This window comes from Myxine glutinosa, chromosome 10, assembly GCF_964187855.1.
Source record: "Myxine glutinosa chromosome 10, kmMyxGlut1.1, whole genome shotgun sequence".
Lineage (NCBI taxonomy): Eukaryota > Metazoa > Chordata > Myxini > Myxiniformes > Myxinidae > Myxine > Myxine glutinosa.
In genome coordinates, this window is record NC_136270.1 from 91,784,560 (window position 1) to 91,810,447 (window position 25,888).

The 25,888-nt window shown below is 41.1% G+C and overlaps 1 protein-coding gene across 1 annotated transcript in view; it reads left to right on the plus strand.

The window, feature by feature from the left end:
- The first annotated feature begins 1,194 nt into the window (after positions 1-1,194).
- The window catches only part of ANKFN1 (ankyrin repeat and fibronectin type III domain containing 1), a 214,022-nt gene continuing 189,328 nt past the window's right edge, over positions 1,195-25,888 (plus strand). Inside the window, exon 1 of the mRNA XM_068126490.2 lies at positions 1,195-1,323. The gene's annotated coding sequence lies outside the window, so the exon portion shown is untranslated. The remainder of the gene's footprint in view (positions 1,324-25,888) is intronic.

The following is a 25,888-nucleotide window of genomic DNA, read 5'->3' on the forward strand; positions in this document are numbered from 1 at the left end:
CAGTGACGAGTCTATATTTCTGGTCTATCGTCAAGATGGCCACGTCTGAGTGTGGAGACAAGTGCAGGAAGCCTACAACAAAGATTGCATAGTGCCAAGAGTCCAAGCTGGTGGTGGTGGGGTGACCGTTTGGGCTGCTTTTCATGCAGGGGGCAAAACTTACCTGGTTGTTCTGAATGGAAACCTGAACCAGTTCAAGTACAGGGCCATTCTGGAAGAAACATTGTTTCCATTTGCTCGTGCAGCCTTTCGAGGAAACTTTGTCTTCCAAGATGACAATGCACGGCCTCATCATGCTCGCATGATCCAACACTTTCTTGCTGACCGTGGTGTAGAGCATATGGAGTGGCCTGCCATGTCCCCGGATATGAATCCGATAGAGAACTTGTGGGCAGAATTAACGCGTCAAATCGACCACTTGGACCAGCAGCCGACCTCTGTGCGTGAATTGCAGCAAGCTATTGTAACTGCATGGCAAGCGATTCCTGTCCAAACCTTGGCAAATCTCGTGAACAGTATGCCTCAACGTGTACGTGCTCTCCTGAATGCTCGTGGGGGTTACACGAAGTACTGAACTGTAATTTTACTGTCCGTAATCCCAGTCGTAATTTAACTTTTGTTTTTGTTAAAACAAATTTTGGCTAATGGGCAAAATAAAGAGATACTTCTGGAAAACGTACAGAAGTTTAACACAGTACTGTCCATGAATTGAGTTCGATATCAGTTTACATCGCTTTCAAGGATCAATTTATTTGTTTCGAAATGTCAAATGTGGTTTTTGTTTCTTTTAAAGGTCACATTAACAAAATCTAGAATAAGTTCAACATAATTCCAATGAACTTTTCGTTCTAAGACATCTTGAAAAGTAAGTTCACCCCCACAAAAAAAACATTCCATATTAAATGCCAAGTCTGTATATATATATGTCCAAAGATGGATTGGACGTTTAACGGATGACCTATCTCTGATATTTTCACTTTTTGCAATGATGAGTCAGTTTTTAAGAGCACTATTATTATTGTTTTTATTATATTTACTATTATCATTACTATTTTCGTATTAAAAATGTTCAGTCTGTAATTGTTTTTCAATTATGATGCAATTTTATACTTCAAGTTTTTTTTATTCTGGTTGAGGTTCAGTAGATTAATTCAAGGTTTCCAAGTCACTATCCTGTCCCCATGGCAGGTTCGAAGGCAGCCTGGCTCGGCTGACACAACGGCTCAACCAGAGAGAACGGTCAGTTGGTGAGGACGTTGGGTCAACTGCATCATTAAGTGCGACAAACGATTCCAGTCGGCAGCGATCCATCAGCTTTGACTGGTGGGTAAAGTGAGAGTACTGAACTGCAGTTGACATGTGACCAAATTGCTATTATTGAACTTAAAGCTGAACGAACGTAGTATCTATCATTAGTTTCAGGTTCATGTTTTATTTACTAAAATGTGTGTTTTTTAATTAATCCATTTTTTTATAAACAATGTGAAAGGCACATGCATTTAAATATTAGTTTATTGGATAATTTGTTTAGCCATTTATAGGACAGTAATTATCATTAGACTATGCAGTGCTACATGCACTATCATTTCTATGAACATGAACATCTTCATGGTGACACTTTGCCAGATAGCACATTTTACCCTGGCATTGACAGCACCATGGCTGAAATATTCCTATTATCTGTAATCATAATTCAGAGGCAACGAGTGTAATGTAGCTACCAAATAATATACACTGCCTTCAGAAAGTATTCACACCCCTTGACTTTTTCACATTTTGTTGTTTTACAGGCTGAATTTAAAATGGATTAAATTGAGATATTTTTGTCACTGATCTACAGATAATACTGTTATGAATTTGGGGTAGGGGAATATCTAGATCTAGGTAGATCTGTGTAGGTATCATGCTTCGTCTGTCATGGGTAGCTAGAACCACCTCGATGTAAGTAAGTCAGGGACCTGTAGCCTGAATGTCGGAATAAGTGTGTATCTTCGTCCCAGCCACGAGGGGGCGGGGCATGTTAAGTAGTTGTAGGGAATATGCTAACTCCATTGTGTGTCGTTCCCTCTGTGAACACACCTGTGTCCCTTGTGGCAGCGCACTCTTATAGACCCTTAGATAGGCCCTTAGTGCACACACTAATTAAATTCCCCCCTTACAATGACTGACTGGAAAAACCAACAGGCAGCGTCCGCGCAGTACGCCACCATGGTGACAAACATCGTGCAAGGCAGGCAATAGCCACGCTCAGGAGGGCTCTTGATTGAAGGGGGGAAGGGCGAACAAGGAGCATGGCGCCAAGCGCTCGGCCAATGAGAGGACACCAACGCGGTGAGAAGATTCAGGAAGGTGAAGGAGCGACACACTGATTGGCCACGACCAATGACACCTCGGCCAATCAGTGCGGAAGGCGCAAACATTCGGCCAGTCGGTGTGTAGGGCGCGAAGGAGGATGTAACAAGCGACACGCTGGTTGGTGAAGAGGCCCGGATGACGTCAGAGCACGCCGAGCAAGAGACTGGGAGCGGCAGACATTTTGTAACTTTGGTGTGGACTTTGCTGCTGAACGTTGGTGTGCCAACATTGTCCCTTCTCGTTCCTGGTTCCTTCCTGTGCAGAGCTCTTCCCTTTGCCTCTTGCATTCCCTTAGCTGTCCCTTCGTGCTGGACCTGTTCTTGCCTTTGAACTTTGGTGGAGAGACCAACGCTGACGATTCTCTTCCCCTGCGTATACAAACGACGAGCGAGGCATGCAGTTGGAGCGCGGGCGCGCCGAGCGGTTCACGCCAACGGAAGCGAGCTTGGGGCCTGGACGACAGAGACAGACAAGACGCACCACATTCCACAACACGACGAGACATTAATTTTATTATTCCCACATTTGTCTTGTATTTGAAATCTGGTGTGGGGACGTCCCAATTTAGAATTTAGTTTCTTCCGTCGCGTTTCCTTGTTCTCGGGTTCCGTAATAAATATTTATTGTTGTACATAATTCCGTGTTCGTGTGAAGTTAATAATTTGCAGGGAGAAGACATCGTCAGGGCCGAAAAGGTAAGCTGTGGCATTTTTCCCCAATATCCCGGCCCGTGTCTTGGGAATATCCCGGTCTGCCATCAATTGGGAAACGCCTCCAAGTAAGCTCGAGTCCATCCGCGATCCCCTGGTCTTAACCAAAGGGCAATCGCACGACAATACCTATTAACACGAGACATTTAAGCTTCTCATTTTTAATTATTTTGTAAAAATTCTAAAAATAGAATTCCACTTTGATATTATAGGGTATTATGTGTAGATCAGGAACAAACAATCTCAATTTAATTCATTTTAAATTCAGCCTGTAAAACAACAAAATGTGAAAAAGTCAAGGGGTGTGAATACTTTCTGATGGCACTCTAATCTGCCTGAACAACTTCAATAACAGACTGCACATCTTTGCCAAACATCTCAGCCTGAACAACTTTAAAAACAGACTGAGCTGAGATGTTAAGCAAAGACGTCAGTCTGAGATGTTTGAAAATGATGAACAATTATGTTGTCTATTTAAAAAAAACAATTATATCAATGCTCTGTAACTTGCATTGTTATATTGCCTCGTTATTTTTCATGCACAAAGTTTTATCTTGCTACAATCACAAGTAAACTTATAATGTGATTAGCACAAAACCTCTCGAGAATATGTAGAAACATACAGAAAAGTTAATTTTATTTTCTAATTTGCTAGCACAAGATTTGTAGTGGAACTAACAATTATATGTATGTATGTATGTATGTATGTATGTATATATATATATACTGTATATGTATATATATATGTATGTATATATATATGTATATATATATATATATATATATATATATATGTATATATATATATATATATATATATATATATATATATATATATATATATATATATATATATATATGTAATATGTACATACAAGGACCTTCGGTGCAGGAGAAGGCCATTCGGCTCACCATGCCTGCAGTACACCAACCCCAGAAACCATCCCACATTCACACACAAGCTACCTACAAGTCATGCCAATGTCCCTGTCACCTTCTACCTCCAATGCTTATAGGTACCTATCTAATTTAAATTTAAACCTATATACTGTTTCTGCTGCCACTATCTTTCTAAGGAGGCCATCCGATGCACGAACTACTCTCTGAGTGAAAGACCCCTACCTTATTACTGTCCGAACTCTTCTCTTCTTTACTTTCAGTCTATGGTCCCTGGTCCTATCACTGTCTATTCTTCTGAATAATTATTCTGCACTCATCTTGTCCACACCCTTCATTATCTTAACCAATCAAATCCCATTGTAATCCTATCCTTTCTAATGTATAAAGTCCTGTCCACTTGCCAACAGTGGTAGGTTACATGCATTTAAGACTTCCTGAACAAATTATGATACAAATGGTTCGAAGTGAAATGGGGATGACGAACAAAATTATTAAAATATATAGCAAATAAATGACAAAAGGATTTTTAAAATGACTGGCTGGAAAAATATACCACCCCAGTGTACTGCTTTGTAGCTTTCTCATAAGTCCTCCAAAATTAATTCCCTTTTAAATCCTCCAAAAGTAATGTTTGAAATTCCGCTGGACAAAATATTTTTGATCATCCATGTGGAATTTTTCAGACTCAGATACAACAAGAACGGCACTCAGTAGTGAGCATACCTCCACCTGGTTGGCCATATCACTCAATGGTGAAGAATCACGTAAAAAATATACGAGCTGATCCGGATCTTCACCAAAATCGAATCGATTCTTCCTTGTCACACACAACCTGCCCAACAAGTTTCGTCCAAAATTCATCCATGACTTTTTGAGATATCCTGCTATGTATCGTTTTTGACCCTATCTCCCAATGGTGAAGAATCACTTAAAAATTAAATAATTCTCATATCAGACAGAAAGACAGGCAGGGGTGAAAACATAACCTCCATCCACCTTTGGTGGCGGAGGTAACAAACAAGCTCCATATAGCAATGCAATGATTTGTAAAATGCATTCTTGGGTAATGAATTGGCTCAGTGAGTCTTCAGACAATTGTGGTTGCCACCACTTAGTGTCATGTGAGATGCTTCTGGAACTCATCTATCTCATTATGTTTTCAAAAGCATTTTGAGAAAATTTCATCTGCAGCTGTTATCGGAAGTGAACTGATTATTTTCTTGTTGGCCTTTGTGTGTTACTTAAGACTCACGGCTGAAGCGTGATGAAAGATAATTTTGAAATCTTAAATTCTGCAGAGAAAAGACAGGAGAACTAAAGATTTCTTTGCCATGCAATTACATGCCATTGATTTTCTTGTTTGATAATTTGGGGCTGCCAATCCAATCCACTGGACTAGAAAACTCATTGGAAAGTTTGAAAAAAAAAGAGGTTAACATATCGTTAGACTGTGACATGTCATGTTGAGGGGCTTTGGCATACACGCCATGCTTTCAAATGTGGGTTGGCGTGGGAACTATCTCAGTCCGGTTCCTACTCTTAAAAATTCCCAGCAAGATTGACCCTGCTGCTATTGGCACAAACTGAGAATACAGCTGGTATAGCTTTTGGAATCTTTAGTACATGCAACGCATTGCATCACGGTGGAGTTCCATTGCTACAGAAAATTATTAACAACTGCATCACAATTGAACAGGACAACAACAAACCACACAAGCAAGTGTGTTTTAGAAGCAGATATGCAACAACGGATCACCTTCAAACAATAAATAAGCTTCTGGAAAAATTAATATTGTCATAATCAAATAAATGCTAGGCACAAGAGCAAAGACGTTTACAGAGTTGTTGTTGCTGTTGTTGTTGTATAGCCCTGGACACTTCTCTTGAAGAAGCCTGCAGCACAGAGACAGCCAATTGATCTCCCAGGAGCGACCCAAAGATCCCCCACATCTAGGATCGTGTACCCCAGCCTTCACAAAGTCAGGAACTTGACAGAGTTAGAGAGAAAGAGAGAGAAAGAGAGAGAGACAAGAGGGAATGGGCCAGTCCATGGGGACCGATCAGCACTCTGACCGTGACCGTGCTGCCCTGACAAATCCGGGCAGCAGGGAAAAAAGTGGAAGATTTGACCCCCGACTTGCATTGGGGAGGTGGGGGTACAACCATCACAAAGAGGCATACTTTTACAATGTTCTAGCAAATGCTGTCATACAAGCTCTACATAACTAAACCTTAATTCCAGACAGATCAATATATTGAGCAATAAGCAAGGTCTAAAATGGTGGAACAGCATCAGAATAGTGACAGGATCAAGAACAAGTACAGATACATTTAAAGTACACCGCCCCAATGCCAAATAAATAAATATCCTCCAGCGCGGCATTGCCGGGTGCCTTCGGTGCCTGGCAATACCGCTGTGCAGCTCATAGAGACTGTATTGGGAAGGAGAGGTGTACAATCATTGATTGATTAATTGCATAATTAGAATCAATAAATAAAGATCATAAAATATTTTCTTAATCAATTGGCTAATGGCATACCTAAACCACCAGTGCTTCATCCGAAGCTGTAACATTTTGAAAATTAATTTAAGAAGCCATTCATTGAAAAAAAAAACATTAATTGCCTAATCAATAAATAATTGATCGATTCATTGATTCATCAATAAATCCAAAATATCCTTTGTAGCCACATCACTTGGTCACTGTCATGTCCGAATATCAGCTTCCTAGCTCAAAAGGTGTCTGAGATGTTGCCCAGGTGAGAAAGAAAATAAATAAGTAATTAATCATGAAAATAAATAAATAATAATGGTAAGATAATAAAATTGTGAATAAATTGTCTTGTACAATACCTAAACCACCACCATTTCATCTGAATCTGTAACTTGCAAAAAAATAATTAATGAAGTCATTAATCGGATAAATTAAATAATTAATCGATTAATTGATTAATCAATAAATCAAAAGTACCTTTTACAGTCAAATCACTTGGTCATTGTCGTGTCCAAATATCAGCTTCCAAACTCAAAAGGTGCCTGAGATATTGCCCAGATGAGAAAGAAAATAAATAAATAATAATCATAAAATAATTAAATAATTAATCAATTGGCTGATAGAATACCTAAAGCACCAGTGTTTCATCCGAATCTGTAACTTTAAAAAAATTATTTAATGAAGTCATTACTCGAATAATGAAATAATTAATTGATTAATCAATAAATAATGTATCGATTAATTGATTAATCAATAAATCAAAAATATCCTTTATTGCCACATCACTTGGTCACTGTCATGTCCAAATATCACCTTCCTAGCTCAAATGGTGCCTGAGATATTGCCCAGAAAAAAAAGGAAATAAATAAGTCCTTAATTAATCGATAATAATTAAATAACTAATCAATTAATTGATTAATCAAAAAATAAAAAATAGTATTTTTGCCAAAGCACTTGCTCACTATTATGCCGAAATTTCAGCTTCCTAGCTCAAAGGATGGCTGAGATATCACCTGGACAAACAAACAAGCAAACAAACGAACAAACAAGAAAGAAACCGGAGTGAAAACTGAGTACTCCCTTTCAGCACACGTCATTTCTGGGCTCCCTCTCGCCCGGCAATGACGTTATGCAGCACCTGGAAATGGCATAGGAAAGGAGCGGTGTACAACAAGATCAAGAAAACAAATGTCAGACAGGAAGACATGTTCTCACCAAAATGCATGGTTAAGAGTGCTCCAAGAGCTACATTGGTGAAACAAAGCAACAAATGTCGATGAAGAACGACTACACCACCTGCGGTTCACAGATGACATTGTTTTAAATTCAAATAATGCTGAAGAACTGAAAATCATGATGGAATTAAGAGATTAATTTGGAGAATCTGAGTATTGGAGGAAAAGGAATATAATGAAGGCAAAATTGTCAACTTCAACTGAGGTGAATGTAATTTAGAGGCAGGATGGGCAGAATTTTGAAAATTCATAATATGTCATGAAAAGAAAACTAAGCTTGTATTTGAGAAAACGTTTGCAATCTGCATAAAACAAGCAATGGTGTATGCTAGTGAAACTGTAGTCTCTTACAAAGAAAAGGGAACAAAAATTGATCACAATGCAAATAGCTATGGAAAGATGTCTCAGTACTGTTTCACAAAACGAGAAGGCAATGGATTAGACAAATAACAAAACTCAATGGCATATTGGTCTCGATCAAAGATTAGAAATGGAACGGCGATGGAACATTTAGCATGAAGAACAGAAAAATCGATGCACATCAAAAGTTACACATGGGAAATGGAAAGAAGGATGGAAGGTTTGGAAATGGAGAACATGGCTCCCAAATTGTGAAGAATAGAAAATATGGATCATGTCGAGGGAGGCTTTCATCCTCCAGGGGACTGAAATTAGCGAGTCAAGTCAATAACATCATTTTAAGGGCAGCCATGCAAATAGAACTTTCTCAGCCTCTTACAAACTTTTGCAAAATGATTTTACAAAAGGTTTCCGAGCCAATACATTGCCAATTCCATTATAATGGCATCAACAAACTCATCAACTGCTGCGTAAAATGTGTGACACTGTTTGGAAACTACATTAAGTAAATAGCCCAGAGTGGGCTGATGGTCATTTCTTGAGATTGTAGTTCAGACCTCTGCTGATTTTGGGGGATTCCCCTGGAAGCCCCCCTGATCGAAAATCGAAGAATCTCTAAGACCGAGCGATCTTGCAGACCATCGCGTAGAAGGGCTGTATCTGGTTTTAAAGCAATCAGTTGGTAAATAAGGGATGGGTATGGATCCAAAGTTTCAGTGGGTAACCCCCCTCCCCCCCCCCCCCTTTCGTAGCCACCATGATCCACAATCGAAAAATCGAAGCCTGAACGATAGTTTCAAAGCAATTGTTTGGTAAATGAGGGACAAATGGGGATCCGAAGTTTGGAGGGAAAGGGGAAGTTTGTAGAGCCCCCCCCCCCGGGGAAGTTTGGAGAGCCCCCCCCCCGGGAGCCTCTATTATCCGAAATCGAAAAATTGAAGCCCGAGCAATTGTGCAGGCAACAAATGTCATTTAAAGTAGGGTTACCCTATTTGCATTTCAAAAAAGAGGAGACAAGAGAACAAAAAAAAGAAAAAAGAGAGGGATGTATCTGTATCAGTATCTGCCAATTCATGTTGTATTAATGTGTTATTTTACTGTGTATTTCATTGAAAATCCTCAGTGTTATGGCCTCAAAAATCAATGATATAATTATTCAAATTTCAATGTACCTCTTAACATGTAGTGAGTCCTTTCCTTTTACCAGTCCTTCTTCTGGCCTCAATTAATTTGGACTGCAAACTGCCGATTCAGTCGAAATACTGAATTATTACTGGAAATATCGTGCTTGTCCGAGTCCACATGAGATTGTAAATGAAAAGCACCTTAATTTGCCATAGAGATGTATGTACCAGCTCTACGTACTAAGCACTCGGTTTCCCATTTTTCTGGACAACTTTTTTAAAATAGAAATTTTGTCTTTATTTATGCAGTGAATTTTCACTTTTGTTTTGGCATTGTAAAGAAAATAAAAAAATGCATACGGTGTAACAGTGCGGACTCAGAAAAGGTACTGGATCTTGGACAGCACGCCACTGGACTCTCTCACTCTGAGGTTGGACAGGAAGTGGACGCATGATGTTTGAACACGTCCATTACACCATGACGTAATAGTACAGATTTATACCAAACTGTCATGGTCCAAACATTTTATAACTGCATTTTTTCACCCTAAGAAAATGTACAAAAATAGTTGAACTGTTTAAATAAGGAAAAAAAGTATCCCAAATCTTAAATGGCAAAATCCAGGACTTTTTTAGATATTTAAAAACCCGGCCGGATGGAGATTTAAGGACCGAAAAGGAGGACATGTCCTCGGAAACCGGATGTGGGGTAACCCTATTTAAAGGAACATAAAATAAGCCATCCAGGCGTTTATACTGAATGTTGCAGCGATGCCTAAAGCATTGTCAGTACTGCAGAAATAGTACAACACAACCATTAGTGGTAATGCTTGTGCCACCAACTCCAGACTACTATCAAATAAATCAAATCCTAACGACCATTAGTTTGCGCACCTTACTTTTTGCACACCAGACTACCATACTTTGGCTGCACACCCAAGTGTATACCCAATTTCAACCACCAAATCAAGTGACAAGACATGATAGATTCGTCTTCCAATTTTCTTTTCAGGCTTCGAATAAGGCAGCATTTACTGTATAATTACTGATATTGTTGTGGGAAAAATAATGACAATGCCATCAGGAATAGTTAGCAAGGCTACAGTACAGCTTTATTTGATATATGTGAGGAAATTATATTTAGAGCATCAAATTAGAAGAGTTGGAAGAAACAATATTGTTGGAAGTATTACAAAGTTATGAAAAAGAAAAAAATGCATAAAACCACTCCTTGATTTATTTTAGGAATGAATCTTAAGGAATAACTTCGGAAAGTGAGTCAAACATTATCTTTTAAAGCACGATTGCATTTACTTGGTAGGTTTCCTGGGACACGCATTGCAGCCATATTTAAACAATGAATCAGAATAGCCAGTACTGCTGACATGCACCTATGCAGTTATTAAAATTCTTTATTCGATTGCAAAACAATGTTAAGAGGAGCTAAAGCTGCAGGGCCAGATAATGTGCATCCGGGCATGCTGAAAGTACCAGAGCAGATAAATGGGATAATAGCAGATGTCTTTAAGAGCTCACTGTAGTCAAGACGGATACCAGAGGATTAGGCTATGAGCCAAGGGGGTTGGTCGGTACCATACAGATGGAGTAAGGCTCATTGTGATTTTTAGCAAGATATATGTCCCTAGATATGAAAAAAAAGTGATAGCAGTGTATAACTCTCGGCCATCTCTGTGTTATCACCCGAAATATTATTATACGCCTGCTTCGCTTCGCCATAAAATGTGATATTTGCTAAAATTGGAATAAATATGTTTTTAAGGACCACAGAGTGCCAATAATTTGCATACTGGATGCCAACTAATATAGTAATAGAAATATAGAACATTTGTGGGGGTTATTTATCAAAATATTGATATAATGACAAAAAATATGTTAAATTTAGTGAAAAAGTGGTCGAAATCGCTTCGAGTTCAGAATTCACATTGTACATTTTTGTCAATATTTCAAAAATGAAAACTCCCAGAGTAACATTTGACCCCTCAAAATCTTCGCAAGGAACACTGCATTGGAATATATCATTACTTTGTAATATGGTGGTTGTTTGGGGCACATATTTTGGCAAAGTTCAAAATATGTTCAACCATACCCCCTAATTTTGATATTTTGGAACGAAACATAGCTTTTGAACATTTTAGGTTTATTCGTCTACTACTTTTGGTATCTCAGTGTAATTTTTGGTATTAGCTAGGATCCTAAAGTAGGTTTGTAACATCAGCTACATTATATTTCACAATGCATGCAAACTTGCTCCACACTCTAGGTTTATCATGATCTCTCGAACAAATACGATCTCGATCTCGATCTCGGCACTCTATGGTCCTTAAAAACATATTTATTCCAATTTTAGCAAATATCACATTTTTTGGCGAAGCGAAGCAGGCGTATAATAATATTTCGGGTGATAACACAGAGATGGCCGAGAGTTATACACTGCTATCACTTTTTTTCATATCTAGGGACATATATCTTGCTAAAAATCACAATGAGCCTTACTCCATCTGTATGGTACCGATCGGTCAATTTGGGGGTCTGGCTCATAGCCTAGATTGGAGAGTAGTATAAGTAACATCAATATTCAGAAAGGAGCAAGGGAAAGCATTGGAGAACTAGAACGGCACTCAGTAGAGCGCATACCTCCACCAGACTGAACAGTTTACGTTTTGTATCCCACTGATATGTCATATCTGGATCCGGACCTGAACCAAAATCGAATCGGCTTGTTCTTGTCACTTACCCAACTCATCGACCAGGTTTTGGCATAAGTCATCCACAACTTTTTGAAATACCCTGCTGCATATCATTTTTGGCCCGAACAATCAATGGTGAAAAATCACTTAAAAATTAAAATTTTCTGGAATCTGGATCCAGATTCAGATCTTCACCAAAATCAAAATTATTCGACGTTGTCACACAAACAACCTGTCCACAAAGTTTCGTCCAAACACATCCCTAACTTCTTGAGATATTGTGCTTTATATCGTTTTTGCCCTATCTTTCAATGGTGAAGAATCACTTACAAAATTCTCAGATCCAGATCCGGATGCAGATCTTCACCAAAATCTCAAAATTTCGGTCTTGTCACATTACTAACCTCTCCACCAAATTTCGTCTGAATCCGTCCACGACTTTTTTAGATATCCTGTTCACAAACAATCAGGCAAAGAAACAAACAAGAAAGACGTCATGCAGAGCATAATACTTGCAAAATCCACCCCTCCCCCCAAATAAAGTTGCCATGGATACATCAAATTGTTCATTTCATTAAGATGAAAATTGACAATCTTTATCAAAGCGTCAATAGGAATGGGATATCAAGTCGTGGAGACGGCGGCAGGGTTGGAGATCTCGCGAGATCTTAGAGACGGCGGCAGGGTTTTTCGAAGCTCCACACGGTCTCCACGTTTTTCGAAGTTAAGTCTGTTCACAATTGTATTTTGTCGAAACTGTATTTATCTTTCGGTGTGTGAAGTTATTGTGTGCAACTTTGGTTGTTTCTCGGTGTTTATCTTTCATAAATTGATCGTCTGTTTGCCGTGTCGTGTCTTGAGGCCTTGTACAGTGTGCACTGTACAACCTTGAGGCTTTGTTTTTCTCTCAGCGGTCCGTCTTTTGTGATCCAATAACTTTCGTTCTCTGTATTCCCAGTCTTTTCACCCATAGCCTACTTCCTTGTGTAAATCTCAACTCAAAAAAAAAAAAAAAAAAAAAAAAAAAAAAAACATTTTCCTTCTCTGTTCTCATTCGTTTATTCATTCTTATTCGTTCGTTCGTTCTTCAACCACGTGTTTCTCCCCCATTTCCCCAGATAGTTTTCACTCATTAACCTTCAATGTTTACACTTTCCCCTCAAGTTATGTATTCCGTCATATTTTATAACACCTTTTTCTTCTTCTTCTTTAAAAGGCTGCTTTCGACTTGCTCACCAAATCAATTCATCCCAAAAAAAATATCCATCTCCTATAGTGCCTTTTTTCTACATTCCCTAAACTCTCCTGCACTCCATCCTCCATCCAGCGTCCTTAAACGTATTTTTAACTCGAAGGTCACAAGAAACTCATTTTGCAATAAATGTTCGTTTCCCATAAATCGTACACTTTCAAAAATCCAATCTCACCCCTCCCCTCCAAATCTTCCCCATAACCCCTCCCCTCCAAATCTTCCCCATCACCCCTCCCCTCCAAATCTTCCCCATCACCCATCCCTTTCAAATCTCCCCCCTTGCCCCCTCCCTCCTAAACTACCCCCTCACCCCTCCCCGCCAAGACGCCCCCTCACCCCTCCCCTCCTAGACTCCTGCCTCACCCCTCCCCTCCAAATCTCCCCCATATCCCATCCCTTTCAAATCCCTCCCCTTGCCCCTTCCCTCCCAAACTCCCCCCTCACCCCTCCCCTTCAAATCTCCCCACCCTCATTGCTTCTCAATTTTCCCCCTCTCACTCCCCCTCCTCAAAGCGTCCTCCCCACTTCTTCCCCCTTCAAACTCTCACCTCCATCTCCCCCAACCTTCTGCCTCGCTCTTCCCCCTCCTCAAATAACACCTCATTGTGGCTCACCCAATCACCATCAAACCTTTTGTCCGCCCCATCCTTCCCTTTCTCCGAGCTATTCTGAAATCTCTGACACACCTTCAACAGCTCTCCCTACCTCTTCCACCTCTTCCACATCTTACCCTACCCCTCCTCCCCCCTGTTCTGTATCTGATGCTCCCCCTTCCTCTTCATTAACGGTATGGACCTCAAACATCCGGGGCCTTCGTTCAAACTTAACTGATCTCTCCATACAGGTTGCTTCTGTCAAACCAGACGTGATCTGCTTAACAGAAACTTTCCTCCTTTATGATGGCTCTGATTCCATAGTATCTCTCCCGGGCTACTCCCTCCTCCGGTATGATAGACCTGAGCCTCGTCCTGGAGGCGGGGTTGCGATCTTTATCAAAAACTCTCTTCCTCACTCGCCCTGCACTGCACTCTCTCCACCTCACCCCCAGGAATACCTCTGGCTACGGCTTCCCCTTCGCTCCCACCTCTTGTTCATATGTGTGTTGTACCGTCCACCAAACAGTGATGACTCCATCTACATCTCGCTGTCTGATGATATGGACCAACTTCTATCTACTCATCCCAACTCTCTCTTCCTCATATGTGGTGATTTCAACTGTCATCATGCCAGTTGGCTGGGTGTGGGTACCTCTCTCACCAGCCATGGCTCCTCAGCAAAGGACTTCTGCGACTCACTGGGACTGACACAATCTGTCAATTTCCCGACCCGGATCTCAGTCAACGGAACATCTTCTCTTCTGGACTTGGTTATGACTAACTTCCCTGAAAATGTCTGCTGCTCTTCTTCTGCTCCGATCGGATCATCTGATCATGTCCTTGTTAAAGTGGACATCTCTCTGACCATCCTCAGGGAGCCTGCTCAGCGTCGACGAGTCTGGCATTTCACTCAGGCCAACTGGCACGGTCTTCAAGCAGCCATAAATCATCTGGACTGGTCTCCCATCTCTACCACCTCTGACATCAACTCATCCTGGGAATTCTTCCAAAGTAAATTGCTCTCTCTCATGCACAGATTTATCCCATCTCGTCTTCAGTTGTCATACCCTTCCTCCCGTCCATGGTACACGGAATCTTGTGGTGAGGCTGTTGCCCAGAAACAACTTGCCTTCGTCTCCTGGAAAGCAAATCCAACGGAAGGAAATCTCATTTCCTTTCACAAAGCCCGAAACAAGTGTGTGTCCACCCTCAGGAGAGCCAGGAAACAATATCTCTCCGTTCTCAAGACCGAACTCTCTTATCTGTCTCCCTCTTCCAAATCCTGGTGGCGCCTGGTCAAATCCGTTTCTGGTGTTTGTTCCCCCTCCATCCCCTCCCTTACCTCAAACGGCTACACAGCTGACTCCGCACGTGAAAAAGCTGAATGCCTCAACTCTGTGTTTGCCTCTAAATCTTGTGTCCCAAACCCATCCCTCTCTGTACCCACCATACCCAGTCGTACCCTGCTGCTCCTGGACTCCGTGTCCTTTCCTCCTGACAAGGTGGAAAAGTTTCTGTCAACCCTCGACTCTGATTCTGCAACTGGACCCGACGGCATCAGCCCACGGGTCCTAAAATCCTGCTCTGCTGCTCTATCTCACCCTCTCTCTGTTCTCTTCACCCTCTCTTTTGCTCAAGGTCAACTGCCATCTGCTTGGAAATCAGCCAACATCACCGCTTTGCACAAAAAAGGTGCAAAAACAGATCCTAGCAACTACAGACCAATCAGCCTTCTCCCAATTATCAGCAAAGTCATGGAATCCATCATTGCTTCGGATATGAAATCTTTCCTCTTCTCCAATGGCTTGATCTCTGATCATCAATTTGGTTTCAGACCAGGTCACTCTACTCTGGACATGCTGCTTCTGCTGTCTCAACAATGGATGGAGGTCCTCAATGCCAAACAGGAAATTAGAGCTGTCTCCCTCGACATATCACGTGCCTTCGACACGGTCTGGCACCCCGCTCTGCTCACCAAACTCTCCTCCTTTGGTATCCATGGAAATCTCCACGCATGGCTGGCGGACTTCCTCTCTAGTCGTCGTCAACGTGTGGCCCTGAATGGGTTTCTCTCATCTCCTCTTCCTGTTCAGGCTGGAGTTCCCCAAGGCAGTGTTCTGGGCCCCGTGCTTTTTCTGGTCTTCATCAATGATCTCTCTGACTCTCTCGAAAATCCTCTCTATCTCTTTGCTGATGACTCCACTCTCTGCCGCTCCATTCCTCTTCCCTCAGATCGGCAGTCTGCTGCCTCCTCACTCTCTGAAGACCTGGACAAAATCACAGACTGGTCAAACAAGTGGAACATGTCTTTCAATCCTGACAAATCTCACACTCTTACTATGTCTCTCCGAAAAGATCGACTGGACAACCCTCCCATCTACTTTCTCAACAATCCTCTCCAAGAAGTTCTGTCGCTCAAGATTTTGGGTCTCACTATCTGCCATGATCTTTCTTGGGAAAACCACATTTCCAAGCTGGCCTCCAAAGCCAGTCGCCCACTGGGCATCCTCCGTCGTGCGAAGTCCTTCCTCGGCACACCTGAGCTCCTCACCACATACAAGGCTTTCATCCGCAGCTCAATGGAATACTGTTCTCCCCTATGGGCCGGTGCTCCTGCCTCACACCTAGCTCGGCTTCACGCTGTTGAAACCAAAGCTTTCAGAATTATTGGAATCTCCCGCGATGAAGCTATCTCTGAGGGCCTTTCACTCACTCACCGCAGGCAGGTAGGTGGTCTTTCTGTCTTCTACCGACTCCTCTCCGGCCTTGCACCCCCAGCTCTCTCTGTGCTCTGTCCCCCAAATATTCCTACAGGTCGCACAAGATCTGCCAGCAACCCTCTGATGGTTAAACTGCCGAAATCTCGGCTCTCTGCTCACCTTCACTCTTTCATTCCTCTTTTCTCCCGCCTCTGGAACAAACTCCCTCACTCCCTTCAATCCCACTCCTCCCTCCAGGTCTTTAAAACAGCTGTTCACCACCATCTCTTATCTTCCCCCATCCAAAACCTTGAACTTTTCTACCCCCGCTAATTCACCCCAGATCCAACTTGTTTGAAATTCCAACTTCTTTCCTGGAAGTCCTGGCAGTGTCCATATGTTTTATACCTCTCCCACCGCCCCCTTCCCACGCCCCCCCCCCCCCAAAGCCCTCGCCCTCTCTCAGATCTCTCGATGTCTCCATGTCTCTCGGTCCCTGCTCTCAAATGTTGTGTTTGTGTCCTTCCCCCTCTCTCCCCATCTTGTCTACCGCTCCCGATGTTATTTGTTTTATGTGTCGGTTTGTCTTTCTGTGTGATTAATGTTCGCTCTTTCACGAGCCTCGACCTTGTATACAAAAAAAAAAAAAAAAAAAAAAAAAAAAAATAGGAGCCAATAGGATTAAAATTGATTATAATTGATTATTACAAAAACCACCCTGGTGTTCGTGTGCAGCCACCCTGCTGCTGGTTGCATCATTTTTCTGTGGGCGCGTCTGCCGCTGATGCAATGCCTCGCTATAACCAGTTATCTGGTACTCATTTTCCCCACCACAGAAGAATGACAGGCTGAGTCAACCCCACCTGGCGTTAATTCAATGGGATTCTAACTCAGGACCGTAGGATCCCAAGCCCGCCGCCCTAACCGTTAGGCCAACACCAGCTCATATTTTGAGATGAAAATTGATGATTTTAGAAGCTTGACCTTGAGTTGACCTTTTAATCTCGAAAGTAGTTGGTTTCCCAATTCAGTGATGCACAATGTAATTAGTTTAATTATCAAGTTAATAGAATGAAAAGTGACAATTTTTTAAAAAGAAAATTTATGATTTTAGAACTTTGACCTTGACCTTTGACCTTTTGACCTCAAAAAAGTTGGTTTCCCAATTCAGTGATGCACTTTGTAATTGATGTTTAATATTCAAGTTCATAGGATGAAAAGTGATGATTTTTCAATTGAAAATTGATGATTTCAGTAGTTTGATCTCGAGTTGACCCTTGACCTTTTGACTTGAAAAATATTTGCTTTCCAAATTCAATGTGGGACTATGCAATTGCTGTTTAATTTTAAAGTCAATCAGATGAAAATTGATAATTTTTCATATGAAAATTTATGCTTTTGGAAGTTTGACCTTGAATTGATCTTTGCCCCTTTGACCTAAAAAAAAAAGTTGGTTTCCCAATTTAGTGATTCAATATGCAAAAGCTGTTCAATTTTCAAGTCAATTGGATGAAAAATGGCGAATTTAGAAATTGGACCTCCAGATGAACTTTGACCTCAAAATCAAGAGGCTTCTCAAGTGTGATGACTTCTAACTTTGTAAAGTTTCATAACGATTGGTTTAGAATTTGGACCTGTAGGCGAGTGACAAACAGAAAGACAGAATAACAAACGCAACAGACCAATATGCTTGAAAAATCTTAGATTTTGAAAGTAACAAACAAACAGACGGGGGTGAAAACATAACCTCCATCCACCCTTAGTGGCGGGGGTTATTAGACTTTAAGAACAGAGTTGATTTGTTTTTCTCTGGAGCAGTGTTTAATTTGTTCGAGAAAACTGAAATTCTGAAATTACTATCCTTGCTGCACGTCCATGTTCAAGCACAACACTAGTCTCAAGTTTTAAGAGCATTCAAAATCTAAAGGTCAAATTGAAAGCTCGAGATGTAGTCGCAGTGCAATGATACTTAAAACTCGTAGATGTACTCTCATCCAATACCATGTCATTTAAAAGTACAGTATATAGAAGCATAGCACAGTACTCACATTCAAATGGTACGTAATTAATAGACATACTTACATGCGTCGACTGGGGCCTCATCGTGGTTTAGTTTGATATATATATATATATATATATATATATACATATATATATATATATATATATATATATATATATATATATATATATATATATATCTATCTATATATCTATCTATCTATCTATCTATATATATATATACTAGCTTGGCTCGGCTCGCGCGTCGTTTCTGAGGAACGGGCTTATTTTAGCTGAGAATAATGACTGTACCTGAGTTGCTGTGTTGTCATGATTTACACCAATCATAATACAAACAATATTATTTTGCACAAATGTATTTGTTGTGTTTGTGATATTACATTTTTATAGGCAATTTCGGTTGAAGATTCAGGTTGAATGTTTTTTTTTTTCAAGAAAGAACCCTTCAGCACATACAATGGGGAGGGGTAGGTGCAGACTGGAAGTTTGGGACGATTAAACCTCACCACCACGAAATTAAAAACACCTTACGGCCATAAAACCCGTAATAAAAACACCTCACAGCCATAAAATTAAAAACACCTCATCACCACATAATTAAAAACACGTCACCACCACATTGTTATAAATACCTCACCACCACGTAATTCGAAACACCTCACCACCATGTGATTTAAAAACACCTCACCACCACATAATTCAAAATACCTCACCACCACGTGATTCAAAACACTTCACCACCATGTGATTTAAAAACACCTCACCACCACATAATTCAAAATACCTCACCACCACGTGATTCAAAACCACCACCACGTTATTAAAAACACTACATAACCACGGAAACAAAAGTTTCAGGGAGTAGTTCAGTGACAACAGACACTGCCCATATAATATGTCGATACAGTCACGTGAAAAAGTAAGTACACCCCATGTAAAGTTTTGACTTTTTCAACATATTTCAACCTACAGCTATTTGATCTTCATTTCAACAATATTGATAGATAAAGGTGATATAATATAACAAATATCATGAAACATTTACATTTTGTTGTCCATTGTATAATTTAAATAAACATAAATGCAAATTTCACGTGTGGAAAAAGTAAGTACACCCCGACATTTATCACTACTTCAAACACCTAAACTTTGAATCAGGTGCACCAGCTCAGGTGAAAATGATGAGAACATCGTCAAAGAGGATCTTGGAGGAACCTGTCTTATTTAAACCTCAGACATTTAGTTTGGTTTGCTCTTTGTTGTTGAAGTGTGCGGCGTCACCATGCCTAGATCAAAAGAGCTCTCTGAGGCCTTCAGAAAGAAGGTTATAGATGCCTACGAGTCTGGGAAGGGATTTAAAGAGATCTCCAAACAATTTTAAATCAATCATTTGACTGTCCGGAAGATCATCTACAAGTGGAGAAGATTCCAAACAACTGCCAACTTGTTCAGGCCGGGCTGCCCCGGCAAGTTCAGCCCGAGAGCAGACCGCAAGATGCTGAAAGAAGTCTCTAAGAACCCCAGAATGTAATCACGGGACATACCGGTAGATCTTGCCACTGTTGATGTCAAAGTGTACGAGTCTACCATTAGAAAAAGGCTGCACAAATTTGATCTATATACATGGGAGGTGTGCCAGGAGGAAACCTTTGCTGTCCAGAAAGAACATCAGGGCAAGACTAAAGTTTGCCAATGAACACCTCAGCAAAGACCAGCACTTCTGGAACAATGTGCTCTGGACAGATGAGTCAAAGGTAGAGCTATTTGGCCACAGTACCAGAAGGCATGTTTGGCGAAAACCAAAGACAGCATTTGACCACAAGAACCTGATACCAACTGTAAAGCATGGTGGTGGAAATATTATGGTTTGGGGCAGCTTTGCTGCATCAGGGTCTGGGCAGCTCACCATCATATAATCCACTATGAATTCTTCATTGTACCAGAGGGTGCTTGAGGATAATGTGAAGCCATCTGTCGGAAAGTTGAAGCTCAACTGAAGGTGGACCTTGCAACATGACAATGACCCTACACATACCAGTAAATCCACCAAGGAATGGCTGAAAAGAAAGAAATGGAGGGTTCTGGAATGGCCAAGTCAAAGCCCGGATCTAAATCCCATTGAGATGTTGTGGGGGGGATTTGAAACGAGCTGTGCATGCAAGAAACCCCTCAAACATCGCACAGCTGAAAGAATTCTGCATGGAGGAGTGGGCAAAAATTCATACCAGTCGATGTCAGAGACTGGTAGACAGTTATAAGAAACGCCTACTTGAGGTTGTTTCTGCCAAAGGGGGGCAATACCACCTATTAGAGCCAAGGGTGTACTTACTTTTTCCACATGCGAAATTTGCATTTATGTTTATTTAAATTATACAATGGACTACGAAATGTAAATGTTTCATGATATTTGTTATATTATATCACCTTTATCTGTCAATATTGTTGAAATGAAGATCAAATAGCTGGATGTTGAAATATGTTGAAAAAGTCAAAACTTTACATGGGGTGTACTTACTTACCTTTTCACGTGACTGTATATAGATAAATGACTGCATCTGAGTTGCTGTTTTGTCATGGTTTACACCAATCATAATTCAAGCAATCATAATGCACAAATGTATTTGTAATATACGTGATATTGCATTTCATAAACAATTGAAGTTGAAAACTTAAATTGAAAAAAAAAAAAATGTTCCCAAAAAAATTCCAAAAAAAAAAAAAAATTGGAAATTTTTTCAAAAGAAATACCCTGAGGACATACCGACGGGAGAGATAGGTGTATACCAGAAGTTTGGTACGATTTCACAAAAGTTTGAGGGAGTAGTTCAGTGACAAGAAAACACAACACAACACAAGACAGACACTGCACAGATATGTATATATATATATATATATATATATATATATATATACATGTATGTATGTATGTATGTATGTATGTATGTATTTATGTATGTATGTATGTATGTATGTATGTATGTATGTATGTATGTATGTATGTATGTATGTATTCTCCACCAGTGTGCTCGTCGCTCGTTCTGTCCCTGTGCATCTCTGCCTCTCTGTCTGTCCGTCTGGGTGGTTCTTCAAAATGAAATCCCTGCCATTTTTTGTTCCGTGTTATATACACCTCACAGGCCTCACAGGCCTCACAGGCCTCTGGTGTACCTGAACAGCGGAAAGTTGCCTGCGTCGGTGCTATGGTTACACGAGTGGTTGTATGTGTGGATATTTGGAGAGATGAGTGTTTCCTGATAAGAATAAGGTAAGTTGTGTGTTTGTGGTGTCTCAGGTTTTGGTTTTATCAGTGTTTACAAAATGTGCGTGGATTGGAGACTCAAGGATGTGTGAGCTATGACATTTTTTTAATTTTTTTACAAATAAATGCGTATAAATTTTCTTTCAAGCAAATTATGCATTTCGTTATATGCTTGTCATTGAAGGCGAAAGACGAAAAACTGAAGTTAGGGATCGAACTGTTGTCTAATTATATTGTTTCATATTCCCGGCGTGGTATATATAAAGTGCTGCGTTAACTTTTCCAACTACTGTACATATTTAAGCAATACTTCGAAGAACTTTGGTCGTAATAAGTTCAATATGTGGACTAACTATATGGAATACAATATTTATTAATAACGTTTGTTAATGAAAGAATTTTGCATTTGTAAAGAGAAGTTGAATTTGTAAAGCATACACACGTTCTGAGGTTCTGACATAGCCTTCTTTAAATAGAAAGATTGCCTGATTGTGTTGCCGACACAAAGGTTGGTTGCTTTCATGAAATGATCTGAGCACTGTAATGCTGTCATACTGTGCTGGAATATAATCATATGCGTTTGGTGAGTATTTGGTGATGGGTGGTGAGAACTTTTGAGGAATTGGGTTTGACTGGAGGGGTGGGTGGATGACTTTTGAGGACTTGGTTTCACTGGGGGAGGTGGGTAGATGACTTTTTAAAATTGGGGTTGGCGGAGTTGGTTCTGAACAAGCAACAGCTTTCGCTGGACAATATTAAATAATATGATATTTAACTGTCCTCCCCCTCCCCCGCCCCCGCTCTCAACGAACCAGGGGGGGGGGGGGGAGGGAGAATTGAGGGGTTGTGGTGGGTGGAGGTTCATTGTGCAGGGAGGGGGGAGGGGGTTGCCTGGGTGAGGGATTGAGGCTTGGAATGCGGAGATGATTTAAGCCTTCAGGTTTGGGGTAAGTTTGAAAGTTGCGCTTTGGAATAAGCGGTGGTGACTCTTTTTTTTTTTTTTTTTGTATACAACATCGCGGCTCGTGTAAGAGCTACAGCATTGATCACAAAAAGACAAACTCACACATGAAACATAAAACATATGATAAAGGGAGTGGGAGAACAAGATGGAGAGCAGGGACATCGAGAGATCTGTGGGAGGGAGAGGGCTTGGGGGGAGGAGGCATGGGAAGGGGGGGGGGGAGGAGGCATGGGAAGGGGGGGGGGGGGGAGGAGGCATGGGAAGGGGGGGGGGGTGGGAGAGGTATAAAACACATGACACTGCTCGGACTTCCAGGAACGAAGTCGCTATTTCAAAAAAGTGGATCTGGGGTAAATTAACAGGGGTAGAAGAGAGCAAGGTTTTGGATGGGGGAATATAAGAGATGGTGGTGAACAGCTGTTTTAAAGACCTGGAGGGACGAGTGGGATTGAAGAGAATGAGGGAGTTTGTTCCAGAGACGGGAGAAAAGAGGAATGAAAGAGTGAAGGTGAGCAGAGAGTCTTGATTTTGGCAGTTTCACCAGAAGAGGGTTGCAGGCAGATCTTGTGCGACCTGTCGGAATATTTGGGGGACAGAGCACAGAGAGAGCTGGGGGAGCAAGGCCGGATAGGAGTCGGTAGAAGACAGAAATACCACCAACTTGGGGAATTGGAGTTGAAGCCTTGAAGTTCGACTTTACGTTGCGTGGATGTTCTGCCGGTATACATACATACATACATACATATATATTGTTGCGGTGGTTCAAATTATCCCACTCCTTCACAACAATTTGTTGCGGGGGCCGGGTTCAAAACCCCCTTCTTGCACAACAATTTTTTTGCGTGATTCCCCTCGGTTAATACCGGAGAATCACGAATACCTTCAAGGTGCACGGATCAAGGTGCACGCCCGTGCCGAAGAACCGTGCGATCAAACCCTCGCTTTCACACACCTTATTCAATTGCGTGCCGAGTGGATTTGCACGGTGTGGAAAGCGGCGTTACCCCACGAGATTTATGGACCTGAGTCTAGCCAAATGCGGTCCCGGATTATGCTAGGCCAATGGAGAAAATACGTACCGAACAGGTTGGAAAGTAACAACAAAATGTACAGCCTCTTATTTAGAAGGCACAGAGAAACAGAGACGAAGATACACCTTACCAACGCCTACCTACTAATAACCCCGACTTGGCACCTTCACACTCCGACACACACACACTCACAGGGAAAAAGACACTGGTTAAGGGCGTACCGATGTACGTACTGGGGTTCCTCGCAATTGGCCACGTGGTCTGGTGTGCGCAGTTCACGGCTCGATGAGGTCAGGTCCGAAGGACGAACCGCCGCCTCGAAGTTGGTATAGACGAACTTCAGGACAGGTTGGACAAGCTTGCAGGTCAGCCGGATGGTGCAAAAGATCGGCGCAGAAGCGATTGGTGTCGACGAAGAACAAAAGCCAAAACACGTGTCGTTGGAGCTAAAACAAGAGAGTCCAGAGCAGGGTGTCGTCTACGTGGCAAAATCCCAGGCAAGGCAAGATTGAACAGAGCAGGAGGTCGTCTTGTGCGCAGCGAAATCCTCGGCAAAAGAGAATGATAATGCGTGGGCTATTATCAGACCTGCCAACGCCCTTCAAAATGTTCCAGAGCGTCCCATTGGCTGAGGCTTGTCGCATCATGGCGAGGTGTTCCCGCCTCCTCACTGGTCACGTGGGCCTGTGCTTCTGGCCACGCCTTCCTGCACATTAGTAATGGCTTCTCCCAGCCACGAAGGCTTGACATCCTGCCTAACTCAACGCATATTTGGTCTTTATTACTACACAATGGGAAAGGGCTCATCTTTACATTCAATAAGACATATCTAACTACTGCAGGCTACATGTTGTCGTGCAACGAACTATAGGGGGTTTGCCTCTATGGCACAACCACAACAATATATATATATATATATATATATATATATATATATATATATATATATATATATATATATATATATATATATATATGTATATATATATATACATATATATATATACATATATATATATATATATATATATATATATATATATACATATATATATATATATATATATATATATATATATATACATATATATATATATATATATATATATATATATATATATATATATACATATATATATATATATATATATATATATATATATATATATATATATCAGAAAGAAGAACAGACATAGTGAAAGCTTTTCATCTTTCTAACGACGAGCAGGATTCTTGACTGCAATCTACCGCAAGTGTACCTTCACTGGGCAGTGCACATGGTGGGATTCCTTCAGCTCAACATACGACAAGATTACTCTTATGAACACCCTTGTTAGTAGAGTGTGGGCCATCTGTTCACCATGCCAACTTGTTGCTGAAATTCAGTACATTAAAACTGTTCTGCGTGCTGACGGCTACCCTGAGCGGCTCATCTGTGGTTCATTCAACGCAAAACTGCCAATCTGTCTAAGGATGCTCTTTTTTGTCCAGAAGTGTCCAGTTTACCGTACGCTGACATGGAGAGGTAAAATCTCTCAAAGGTTTGAATTGCTTCCTTCAGTCCAGAAAGATGTGCTCCCTATCACAATTGTGCTCTCTACCCTACCACAAGTGTATTGTTTGGTGAGAGCTGATTGGTTATTCCCTCCATCACATGTGAGATGAGGGTGGGTCTTTGTTTTACATATATACAGGGTGTCCGAAAAGTCTGGAATCATAGGAAAAAAATATTGTCCAAGAATATGCTCAACACACTTCCCTCGTACATGGGATAGACTTTTTTTGGGCTAGCGTGAAATTTAGCATTAACACTTTCCACAATTTCCTCAGCTGTGTGAGGTCGGCCAGACCGAAGCTTGTCCATCACAGATCCCGTTTCTTTAAATTTGCGGACAAGCTTGCATACCACGCTTTGGTTAATTGGCCTTTTTCCGGATGTCTTGCATTGAACTCTTCAGTCACTCTTCTTTGGGACCACTCTTCCCGGCCATGGAGAAGGATAATCTCAATTCGCTCCTCTAAATTTAATGCATTGGGTCAATATTAATCTGAAAAAAAGAAAACAAATAAATAAAAAAGATTTCCCCTATGATTCCAGACTTTTCGGACACCCTGTGTACAACACAACACCAGGCATTTAAAGGCCATTTTCCCTGCTAGAGCGGTATGGTATGCACA